General features: G+C 42.0%; 1 pseudogene; it reads left to right on the forward strand.

Annotated features, from left to right (window-relative positions):
• Window positions 1-17: 17 nt before the first annotated feature.
• LOC145537707 (testis-specific Y-encoded protein 1-like) lies at window positions 18-2,297 on the forward strand (annotated as a pseudogene).
• The last annotated feature ends 8,808 nt before the right edge of the window (window positions 2,298-11,105 follow it).

An 11,105-nucleotide genomic window follows, 5' to 3' on the forward strand; every position in this document is an offset into this window, starting at 1 on the left:
TTAGGCACAATTTAGGGATGGACTCTGCAGCAGCTGAGCCACAGTGAGGTCATTGTGTGACCCCACACCCTCTACATGGTTTGTAGTTTGGATCTGAGCATCTTTATCCCGGAGATTCCCAGTAACCCTGTCTCTCCTGTGTTGACTCCTGAGAAAAAGTGGTTACCTGCTGCTCCAGAGGCAATTGCCAGCTTGAGGAGGGTTATAGCATCAGGTTCAGGTTTCTTGCCTGCACCTCACAAGTGGCCTGGCTTTCCCAGTCGTGGCTCAGGCACTTTTGAACTGTCGGTCATGCAAACGGCTTCTGTGGTCATATGCCTTGTGTTGAGCTAAGACTGGCAGCTGGGTCACTGCTGCCAGAATGCCCGGCATGCTGAGGGGCAATGATTTTGGAGCCCATTTGATTGGTTCAGTGATGGGGTCTAGAGGTCAGGGTGTAGAAGTCAGCTCCTTCCTGCCAACCTATTAGGTATGGATGTTGTCACAAGGCTCTGTGCCTGCATGTCTCACTTTCCCTGCTTATGGGCTATAGACAAGTAACCAGTAGTTGGTGCAGAGTGACTTCAACCTGTGAGCCACTTGCTGTGCTTTTGTGTCCAGCCCCTTCGCAGCTGGAGGCCACGGCCAGGACAATGTGGAGAGTGAGATGAGGCCAGAGAAAGATGGGAATGATCTGGGACTGTGGATCTTCTTAGTTGTGAGCCCAGGTTTTCAGGGGCCAGGGGCCCTGGGGCCGGCAAGCATGGTGGGGGCAGTGGGAACAATGCAGGCCCCAAGTGGCATGCCAGATGAGAAGACCTCCCTCTTTAGGGTGGAGGCAGTGGAGGAAGGACAGTCCTGGAGGATAGAGAAGTTGCGGGAGGATAGGGCAAGAGTTCCGCTTGCTGGTAGAAGACATCATGGAGGAAGTGGAGGTTGTGGCGGTCAAGGAGCGGGAGCAGATGTCCTTAGAGGAGCAAGAAGAGAAGCTGGAGAAGTAGGGCCAGGAACATCCAAGGCCTGGATCCCGGAGTGACTGGCCCCTGCTGGAGATGCTGTTAGCTCTGAAGGTGGGTCTGAATCCTGTGAATAAGAAAGCCCAAAGGGCCCACCCTCCACTGAAACACAAGATCTGTCAGAGGTGGACCCTCCATCTAGAACACAGAAGTGGCATCATCTGGGAAATCCATGGCTTCTCAGTCAAAATTGTATCCCTCCTGTGGTGCTTGTGAAATTCGTTTTATCTGGGCTATTACAAAAGCAGTTTAACAGATCTGGAAGTTTTGGTACAGAGTCTCTTTGTTGGATTATGGATATTGTCTACTGTCCTGCAAATCTGTTCCTGATATTATGGGTTATATCTTTCCTATTCTAATTAGGGAGAAGGCAATGGCACCCCACTCCAGTACTCTTGCCTGGAAAATCCCATGGATGGAGGAGCCTGGTAGACTACAGTCCATGGGGTCGCACAGAGTCGGACACGACTGAAGCGACTTAGCATAGCATGGCATAGCATTCTAATTAGCACAAATTGATACTTGGGCTTTACTTGCAGGGGTCCTAATTATAATTTTCATTAGCACCAGGAACTCTTCAGAGAAAAGGGTTGTCAGCTACACAAGTCTTCTCCAAAACACTGAATGAATTTGGGGATGAGATTGGGATTTCTAAGTGCTCATGCTAGTTGTAGCTAGGAGTGTTTATTTTCCAGAAATAAGCTATTTTTTTAGGGGGCTGAGATAGAACTTAGGGTCTACCTGTTAAGAAGAGAACACCCTTGTGTTAGTGCATTAATATCCATGGACTTGGAGCTTGTCGGGCCTTCATACAGTCTGTGTTGATGAGATGAGACTAGTTGTTAATAGCAAGTTGAACTCAGACAATGTCAGGCTGTTCTTTAGAACAGCTTTGTTCTTCCAGCCCTTTCACCTCAAGCATCTAGAGGCTCATTGACTTAAAGCAGTTTGTGAACCACCACCAAATGTCAGCCATGATGAGTGACCAAGATGCAGACATGCTTAACTACATGACCAACTTGAAGGTAAGTCTGGGGACACCGATATAGTGAAGGGAGTTGACTGGGGAGGGAAAGGGAGATGATTTACACTTGAAAACAGGAAAGGACAGTTCTTTTGTAAAGAGGTTTCATTTCCCCCTGCTCCACTTTGTCCTGGCAGATGGAAGAGCTCAGGTATCCCACTGATTGCTGGAAGATCACTTTCTTTTGGAATAACAGGTATTTCCAGAAGGAAGTGATTGTTAAGAAGTATCTCATTAGCACCACTGGTAAGAAGCAGTTCTTTGGATTTGGGGAGTAGGGGCAGGAAGGGGTAAGTTTAACTTGGAATGTGTTTAGGCTCTTCTCCCATACTCCTTTTCCTGCAGATTACCGAGCATCTTATTCCACTTCAGTTCAGTGGTACCAGATATTTGAACATGAGGCATGCAGCCATAGGTACCACATCAGAAGCACTAACATCTTCAACTGCTTCTCTGACCACAACTTGCAGGATCTAGCAGGATTGCTGAGGTGGGGTCCCACTGGATTTCTGCAACACTGATGATTGATGTTTGAGTTCTTGGTGGTACATGGAAAGGCTTGGGGTCTGGCCAGACCTGTATTGATCTTGCTCCTTTTCCTGGCAGATCATCTCTAAGGATCTGTGGACAAATCCTTTGCAGTACTATGTGAGGAGAAAGCCTTGAGAGGTAACTGGGAGGAGGACAGGTGAGGACGCCAGGGCCTGGGCACTGACATGAGTGTTTCCGGGAACCTTAGTCATTTATTTCACTTGTGAATAAATTAAGACTCCATGGAGTACAGAGTGACATGAGGGCATCACCATGAGAGAGTAAGTGTGGAGAACTGTAGTGGAAAAGAGATTTGAACTAGGAAATCTTGCGGTAGATGAAGTGGTCTGACTATCTCCAAAGCCACTCAGATTTAAAATAGTCTCAGCTGCACATCTCTGAACTGTCATTCCAAGGCTAACAACACCACCTTCAGTCTCTTCTTAAATTTGGGCTCACTTGCTATTGCTCATGACAGAAGCCTGTGAGTCTCCTTTGTGCAAAATTGTAACCCACTGTCTGCCAATTGTTTCTTTTTTTGATATCACACTTACCTTTTTTATTTTGCGTCTCTTTCACCTACTGCAATCATTCTGAGAATACTGGCCATTGTGAGGTATTAGGAAGAATAGTTTTTTTATTAATCAATTTATTTTAATTGGAGGATAATTACTTAACAATATCGTGATGTTTTTGCCATTATATCTGCCAACATGCATCAGCCATATATATACACATGTCCCCCACCCTTCATCATCCTGAACCCCACACCCACCTCCCTTTAGACCTAGGTTGTTACAGATACTAACTTTTAGTTCCTCACTTCATGCATCAAACTTACACTGGTAACCTATTTTACATATGGTGAAATCTATTTTACATATAGTATTTTACATCTATTTTACATATGGTAAGACAGTATTTTTATTAATTAATTTTAGTAGGAAGATAAGTACTTTACAATATTGGATGGTTTATCTTTTTTTAATTTTTTTATAAATTATTTATTTTAGTTGGGGGCTAATTACTTTACAATATTGTAATAGTTTTTGCCATACATTGACATGAATCAGCCATGGGTTTACATGTGTTCCCCTTCCTGGACCCCCCACCCACCTCCCTCCCCATCCCATCCCTCTGGGTCATCCCATTGCCCAGGCCCTGAGCCCTTGTCTCATGCATCGAACATGGAATGGTGTTCTGTTTCACATATGATAATATACATGTTTCAATGCTATTCTCCCAGAACGTCCCACCCTCACCTTCTCCCTCAGAGTCCATAAAATTGTTCTATGCATCTGTGTCTCTTATTCTGTCTCGCATATAGGGTTATCGTTACCATCTTTCAAATTCCATATATATGCATTAGTATACTGTATTGTTGTTTTTCTTTCTGGCTTACTTCACTCTGTATAATGGGCTCCAGTTTCATCCATCTCAGTAGAACCGATTCAGATGTATTTTTTTTAATGGCTGAGTAATATTCCATTGTGTATATGTACCACAGCTTCCTTATCCATTCGTCTGCTGATGGACATCTAGGTTGCTTCCATGTCCTGGCTATTGTAAACAGTGCTGCGATGAACATTGGGGTACACGCGTCTCTTTCGATTCTGGTTTCCTCGGTGTATATGCCCAGCAGTGGGATTGCTGGGTCATATGGCAGTTCTATTCCCAGTTTTTTAAGGAATCTCCACACTGTTCTCCACAGTGGCTGTACTAGTTTGCATTCCCACCAACAGTGTAAGAGGGTTCCCTTTTCTCCACACCCTCTCCAACATTTATTGCTTGTAGACTTTTGGATAGCAGCCATTCTGACTGGTGTGAAATGATACCTCATTGTGGTTTTGATTTGCATTTCTCTAATAATGAGTGATGTTGAGCATCTTTTCATGTGTTTGTTAGCCATCTGTATGTCTTCTTTGGAGAAATGTCTCATGAAAGAAATCAAAGAGGACACAAACAGATGGAGAAATATACCGTGTTCATGGATTGGAAGAATTAATATAGTGAAAACGAGTATGCTATCCAAAGCAATCTATAGATTCAATGCAATCCCTATCAAGCTACCAACGGTATTTTTCACAGAAGTAGAACAAATCATCTCACAGTTTGTATGGAAATATCAGAAACCTCGAATAGCCAAAGCAATCTTGAGGAAGAAGAATGGAACTGGAGGAATCAACCTGCCTGACTTCAGGCTCTACTACAAAGCCACAGTCATCAAGACAGTATGGTACTGGCACAAAGATAGAAATATAGATCAATGGAACAAAATAGAAAGCCCAGAGATAAACCCACGCACATATGGACACCTTATCTTCGGCAAAGAGGCAAGAATATACAATGGAGAAAAGACAATCTCTTTAACAAGTGGTGCTGGGAAAACTGGTCAACCACTTGTAAAAGAATGAAACTAGAACACGTCCTAACACCATACACAAAAATAAACTCAAAATGGATTAAAGATCTAAACGTAAGACCAGAAACTATAAAACTCCTAGAGGAAAACATAGGCAAAACACTCTCCGACATAAATCACAGCAGGATCCTCCATGACCCACCTCCCAGAATATTGGAAATAAAAGCAAAAATAAACAAATGGGACCTAATTAAAATTAAAAGCTTTTGCACAACAAAGGAAACTATAAGCAAGGTGAAAAGACAGCCTTCAGAATGGGAGAAAATAATAGCAAATGAAGCAACAGACAAACAATTAATCTCAAAAATATACAAGCAACTTCTGCAGCTGAATTCCAGAAAAATAAACGACCCAATCAAAAAATGGGCCAAAGAACTAAACAGACATTTCTCCAAAGAAGACATACAGATGGTTTTTCTTTTTAAAATTTATTTTAGTTGGGGGTTAATTACTTGACAATATTGTAGTGATTTTTGCCATACATTGACGTGAATCAGCCCTGGGTTTACATGTGTTCCCCATCCTGAACCCCCTCCCACCTCCCTCCCCATCCCATCCCTCTGGGTCATCCCATTGCCCCAGCCCTGAGCATTTGTCTCATGCATCGAACCTGGAACGGCGTTCTGTTTCACATATGATAATATACATGTTTCAATGCTATTCTCTCAGAACGGCCCACCCTCACCTTCTCCCTCAGAGTCCATAAGACTGTTCTATGCATCTGTGTCTCTTATTCTGTCTCGCATATACGGTTATTGTTACCATCTTTCAAATTCCATGCATATGCATTAGTATACTGTATTGGTGTTTTTCTTTCTGGCTTACTTCATTCTGTATAATGGGCTCCAGTTTCATCCATCTCAATAGAACTGATTCAAATATATTCTTTGTAATGGCTGAGTAATATTCCATTGTGTATATGTAAGACAGCTTCTTTATCCATTCATCTGCTGATGGACATACATCATGACCAAGTGGGCTTTATCCCAGGAATGCAAGATTTCTTTAATATCCACAAATCAATCAATGTAATACACCACATCAACAAATTGAAAGATAAAAAACATATGATTATCTCAATAGATGCAGAAAAAGCCTTTGACAAGATTCAACATCCATTTATGATAAAAACCCTCCAGAAAGCAGGAATAGAAGGAACATACCTCAACATAATAAAAGCTGTATATGACAAACCCACAGCAATCATTATCCTCAATGGTGAAAAATTGAAAGCATTTCCCCTAAAGTCAGGAACAGGGCAAGGGTGCCCAGCTTCACCACTACTATTCAACATAGTTTTGCAAGTCTTGGCCACAGCAATCAGAGCTGAAAAGGAAATAAAAGGAATCCAGATAGGAAAAGAAGAAGTAAAACTCTCACTGTTTGCAGATGACATGATCCTCTACATAGAAAACCCTAAAGACTTCACTAGAAAATTACTAGAGCTAATCAATGAATATAGTAAAATTTCAGGATATAAAATTAACACACAGAAATCCCGTGCATTCCTATACACTAATAATGAAAAAACAGAAAGAGAAATTAAGAAAACAATACCATTCACCATTGCAACAAAAAGAATAAAATACTTAGGAATATATCTACCTAAAGAAACAGAAGACTTATATATAGAAAACTATAAAGCATTGATGAAAGAAATCAAAGAGGACACAAATAGATGGAGAAATATACCGCATTCATGGATTGGAAGACTTAATATAGTGAAAATGAGTATATACCCAAAGCAACCTATTGATTCAATGCAATCCCTATCAAGCTACAAATGGTATTTTTCACAGAACTAGAACAAATCATTTCACAATTTGTACGGAAATATAAAAAACCTCTAATAGCCAAAGCAATCTTGAGAAAGAAGAATGGAACTGGAGGAATCAACCTGCCTGCCTTCAGGCTCTACTACAAAGCCACAGTTATCAAGACAGTACGGTACTGGCACAAAGATAGAAATATAGATCTATGGAACAAAATAGAAAGCCCAGAGATAAATCCACACGCCTATGGATACCTTATCTTCGACAAAGGAGGCAAGAATATACAATGGAGAAAAGACAACCTCTTTAACAAGTGGTGCTGAGAAAACTGGTCAACCACTTGTAAAAGAATGAAACTAGAACACTTTCTAACACCATACACAAAGATCAATTCAACATGGATTAAAGATCTAAACATAAGTCCAGGAACTATAAAACTCCTGGAGGAAAACACAGGCAAAACACTCTCCAACATAAATCACAGCAGGATCCTCCATGACCCACCTCCCAGAATATTGGAAATAAAAGCAAAAATAAACAAATGGGACCAATTAAAATGAAAAGCTTTTGCACAACAAAGGAAGCTATAAGCAAGGTGAAAAACAGCCTTCAGAATGGGAGAAAATAATAGCAAACAAAGCAACAGACAAACAATTAATCTCAAAAATATACAAGCAACTCCTGCAGCTGAATTCCAGAAAAATAAACGACCCAATCAAAAAATGGGCCAAAACTAAACAGACATTTCTCCAAAGGAGACATCCAGATGGCTAACAAACACATGAAAAGATGCTCAACATCACTCATTCTTAGAGAAATGCAAATCAAAACCACAATGAGGTACCACTTCACACCAGTCAGAATGGCTGCTATCCAATAGTCTACAAGCAATAAATGTTGGAGAGGGTGTGGAGAAAAGGGAACCCTCTTACACTGTTGGTGGGAATGCAAGCTAGTACAGCCACTATGGAGAACAGTGTGGAGATTCCTTAAAATACTGGGAATAGAACTGCCATATGACCAGTAATCCCACTGCTGGGCATACACACGGAGGAAACCAGAATCGAAAGAGACACGTGTACGCAAATGTTCATCGCAGCTCTGTGTATAATAGCCAGGACATGGAAGCAACCTAGATGTCCATCATCAGACGAATGGATAAGGAATCTCTGGTACATATACACAGTGGAATATTAATCAGCCATTAAAAAGAATACATTTGAATCAGTTCTATTGAGATGGATGAAACTGGACCCCATTATACAGAATGAAGTAAGCCAGAAAGAAAAACACCAATACAGTATACTAATGCATATATATGGAATTTGAAAGACGGTAATGATAACCCTATATGGGAGACAGAATAAGAGACACAGATGCACAGAACAGTCTTATGGACTCCGAGGGAGAAGGTGAGGGTGGGACGTTCTGAGAGAATAGCATTGAAACATGTATATTATCATATGTGAAACAGAACGCCATTCCAGGTTCGATGCATGAGACAAATGCTCAGGGCTGGGGCAATGGGATGACCCAGAGGGATGGGATGGGGAGGGAGTTGGGAGGGGGGTTCAGGATGGGGAACACATGTAAACCCATGGCTGATTCATGTCAATGTATGGCAAAAACCACTACAATATTGTAAAGTAATTAGCCCCCAACTAAAATAAATAAATTTATTAAAAAAGCATGCAAGCCCAGTACATATTGCATGATGCTCTAAATATGGGGTCAGTAGTGGAAGGACAGAAGGTTCAGTGTTATCTCAGAAGTTGTGATGCACTTGTTCAAGAGTATAGGCTCAGTAGTTGAAGGACATGTCCTCTTGAAGACTGGATCTTTATGGGCAGAGGGATCCTCCAGAGAGAAAGAAAGCTCAATAGGTTCAGTATACCTCCTCTAGAGCATGAGCTCGGTAGTAGCATGCTAAGTGCAAGCTTAAGTGTTGTGGCATGTGTTCTTGAGTCACAGAATGAATCATGACAGGAAATATGATGGATAATTCCAGATATGTAGTTGTGGCACATCAACTGAAGAATATAGAGACACTTTTTGAAGTTTGCATGATCTAGAGTGCTGGCTGACTAGCAGCATAACAGATTGTCTAGTTCAGTTCAGCTCAGTTCAGTCGCTGAGTCGTGTCCGACTCTCTGCGATCCCATGAACTGCAGCACGCCAGGCCTCCCTGTCCATCACAAACTCCCGAAGTCTACCCAAACCCATGTTCATCGAGTTGGTGATGCCATCCAACCATCTCATCCTCTGTCGTCCCCTTCTCCTCCCGCCCCCAATCCTACCCAGCATTAGGGTCTTTTCCAATGAGTCAACCCTTCGCATGAGGTGGCCAAAGTACTGGAGTTTCAGCTTCAACATAAGACCTTCCAATGAACACCCAGGATTGATCTCTTTTAGGATGGATTGATTGGATCTCCTTGCAGTCCAAGGGACTCTCAAGAGTCTTCTCCAACACCACAGTTCAAAAGCATCAATTCTGCGGCGCTCAGCTTTCTTCACCGTCCAAATCTCACATCCATACACGACCACTGGAAAAACCATAGCCTTGACTAGACGGACTTTTGTTGGCAAAGTAATGTCTCTGCTTTTCAATATGCTATCTAGGTTGGCCATAACCTTCCTGCCAAGGAGTAAGCGTCTTTTAATTTCATGGCTGTAGTCACCATCAGCAGTGATTCTGGAGCCCCCCAAAATAAAGTCTGACACTCTTTCCACTGTTTCCCCATCTATTTCCCATGGAGTGATGGGACCAGATGCCATGATCTTAGTTTTCTGAACGTTGAGCTTTAAGCCAACTTTTTCACTCTCCTCCTTCACCTTCATCAAGAGGCTCTTTAGTTCTTCTTCACTTTCTGCCATAAGAGTGGTGTCATCTGCATATCTGAGGTTATTGATATTTCTCCCGGCAATCTTGATTCCAGCTTGTGTTTCTTCCAGCCCAGCATTTCTCATGATGTACTCTGCATAGAAGTTAAATAAGCAGGGTGACAATATACAGCCTTGACAGACTCCTTTTCCTATTTGGAACCAGTCTGTTGCTCCATGTCCAGTTCGAACTGTTGCTTCCTGACCTGCATACAGGTTTCTCAAGAGACAGGTCAGACGGTCTGGTATTCCCATCTCTTTCAGAATTTTCCACAGTTTATTGTGATCCACACAGTCAAAGGCTTTGGCATAGTCAATAAACCAGAAATAGATGTTTTTCTGGAACTCTCTTGCTTTTTCAATGATCCAGCGGATATTGGCAATTTGATCTCTGGTTCCTCTGCCTCTTCTAAAACCAGCTTGAACATCTGGAAGTTCACGGTTCACGGATTGCTGAAGCCTGGCTTGGAGAATTTTGAGCATTACTTTACTAGCGTGTGAGATGAGTGCAATTGTGCGGTAGTTTGAGCATTCTTTGGCATTGCCTTTCTTTGGGATTGGAACGAAAACTGACCTTTTCCAGTCCTGTGGCCACTGCTGAGTTTTCCAAATTTGCTGGCATTTCGAGTGTAGCACTTTCACAGCATCACCTTTGCGGATTTGAAATAGCTCAACTGGAATTCCATCACCTCCACTAGCTTTGTTCGTAGTGATGCTTTCTAAGGCCCACTTGACTTCACATTCCAGGATGTCTGGCTCTAGGTGAGTGATCACACCATCGTGATTATCTGGGTCATGAAGATCTTTTTTGTACAGTTCTTCTGTGTATTCTTGCCACCTCTTCTTAATATCTTCTGCTTCTGTTAGGTCCATACCATTTCTGTCCTTTATCGAGCCCACCTTTGCATGAAATGTTCCGTTGGTGTCTCTAATTTTCTTGAAGAGATCTCTAGTCTTTCCCAATCTGTTGTTTCCCTCTATTTCTTTGCACTGATTGCTGAGGAAGGCTTTCTTATCTCTCCTTGCTATTCTTTGGAACTCTACATTCAGATGGGAATATCTTTCCTTTTCTCCTTTGCTTTTCGCTTCTCTTCTCTTCCCAGCTATCTGTAAGGTCTCCTCAGACAGCCATTTTGCTTTTTTGCATTTCTTTTCCATGGGGATTTTCTTGATCCCTGTCTCTTGTACAATGTCACGAACCTCTGTCCATAGTTCATCAGGCACTCTGTCTATCAGGTCTAGTCCCTTAAACCTATTTGTCACTTCCACTGTATACTCATAAGGGATTTGATCTAGGTCATACCTGAATGGTCTAGTGGTTTTCCCTACTCTCTTCAATTTAAGTCTGAATTTGGAAATAAGCAGTTCATGATCTGAGCCACAGTCTGCTCCTGGTCTTGTTTTTGCTGACTGTATAGAGCTTCTCCATCTTTGGCTGCAAAGAATATAATCAATCTGATTTCGGTGTTGACCATCTGGTG

This window comes from Giraffa tippelskirchi, chromosome Y, assembly GCF_054371585.1.
Source record: "Giraffa tippelskirchi isolate mGirTip1 chromosome Y, T2T-mGirTip1v1.2.pri, whole genome shotgun sequence".
NCBI classification, from domain to species: Eukaryota; Metazoa; Chordata; class Mammalia; order Artiodactyla; family Giraffidae; genus Giraffa; species Giraffa tippelskirchi.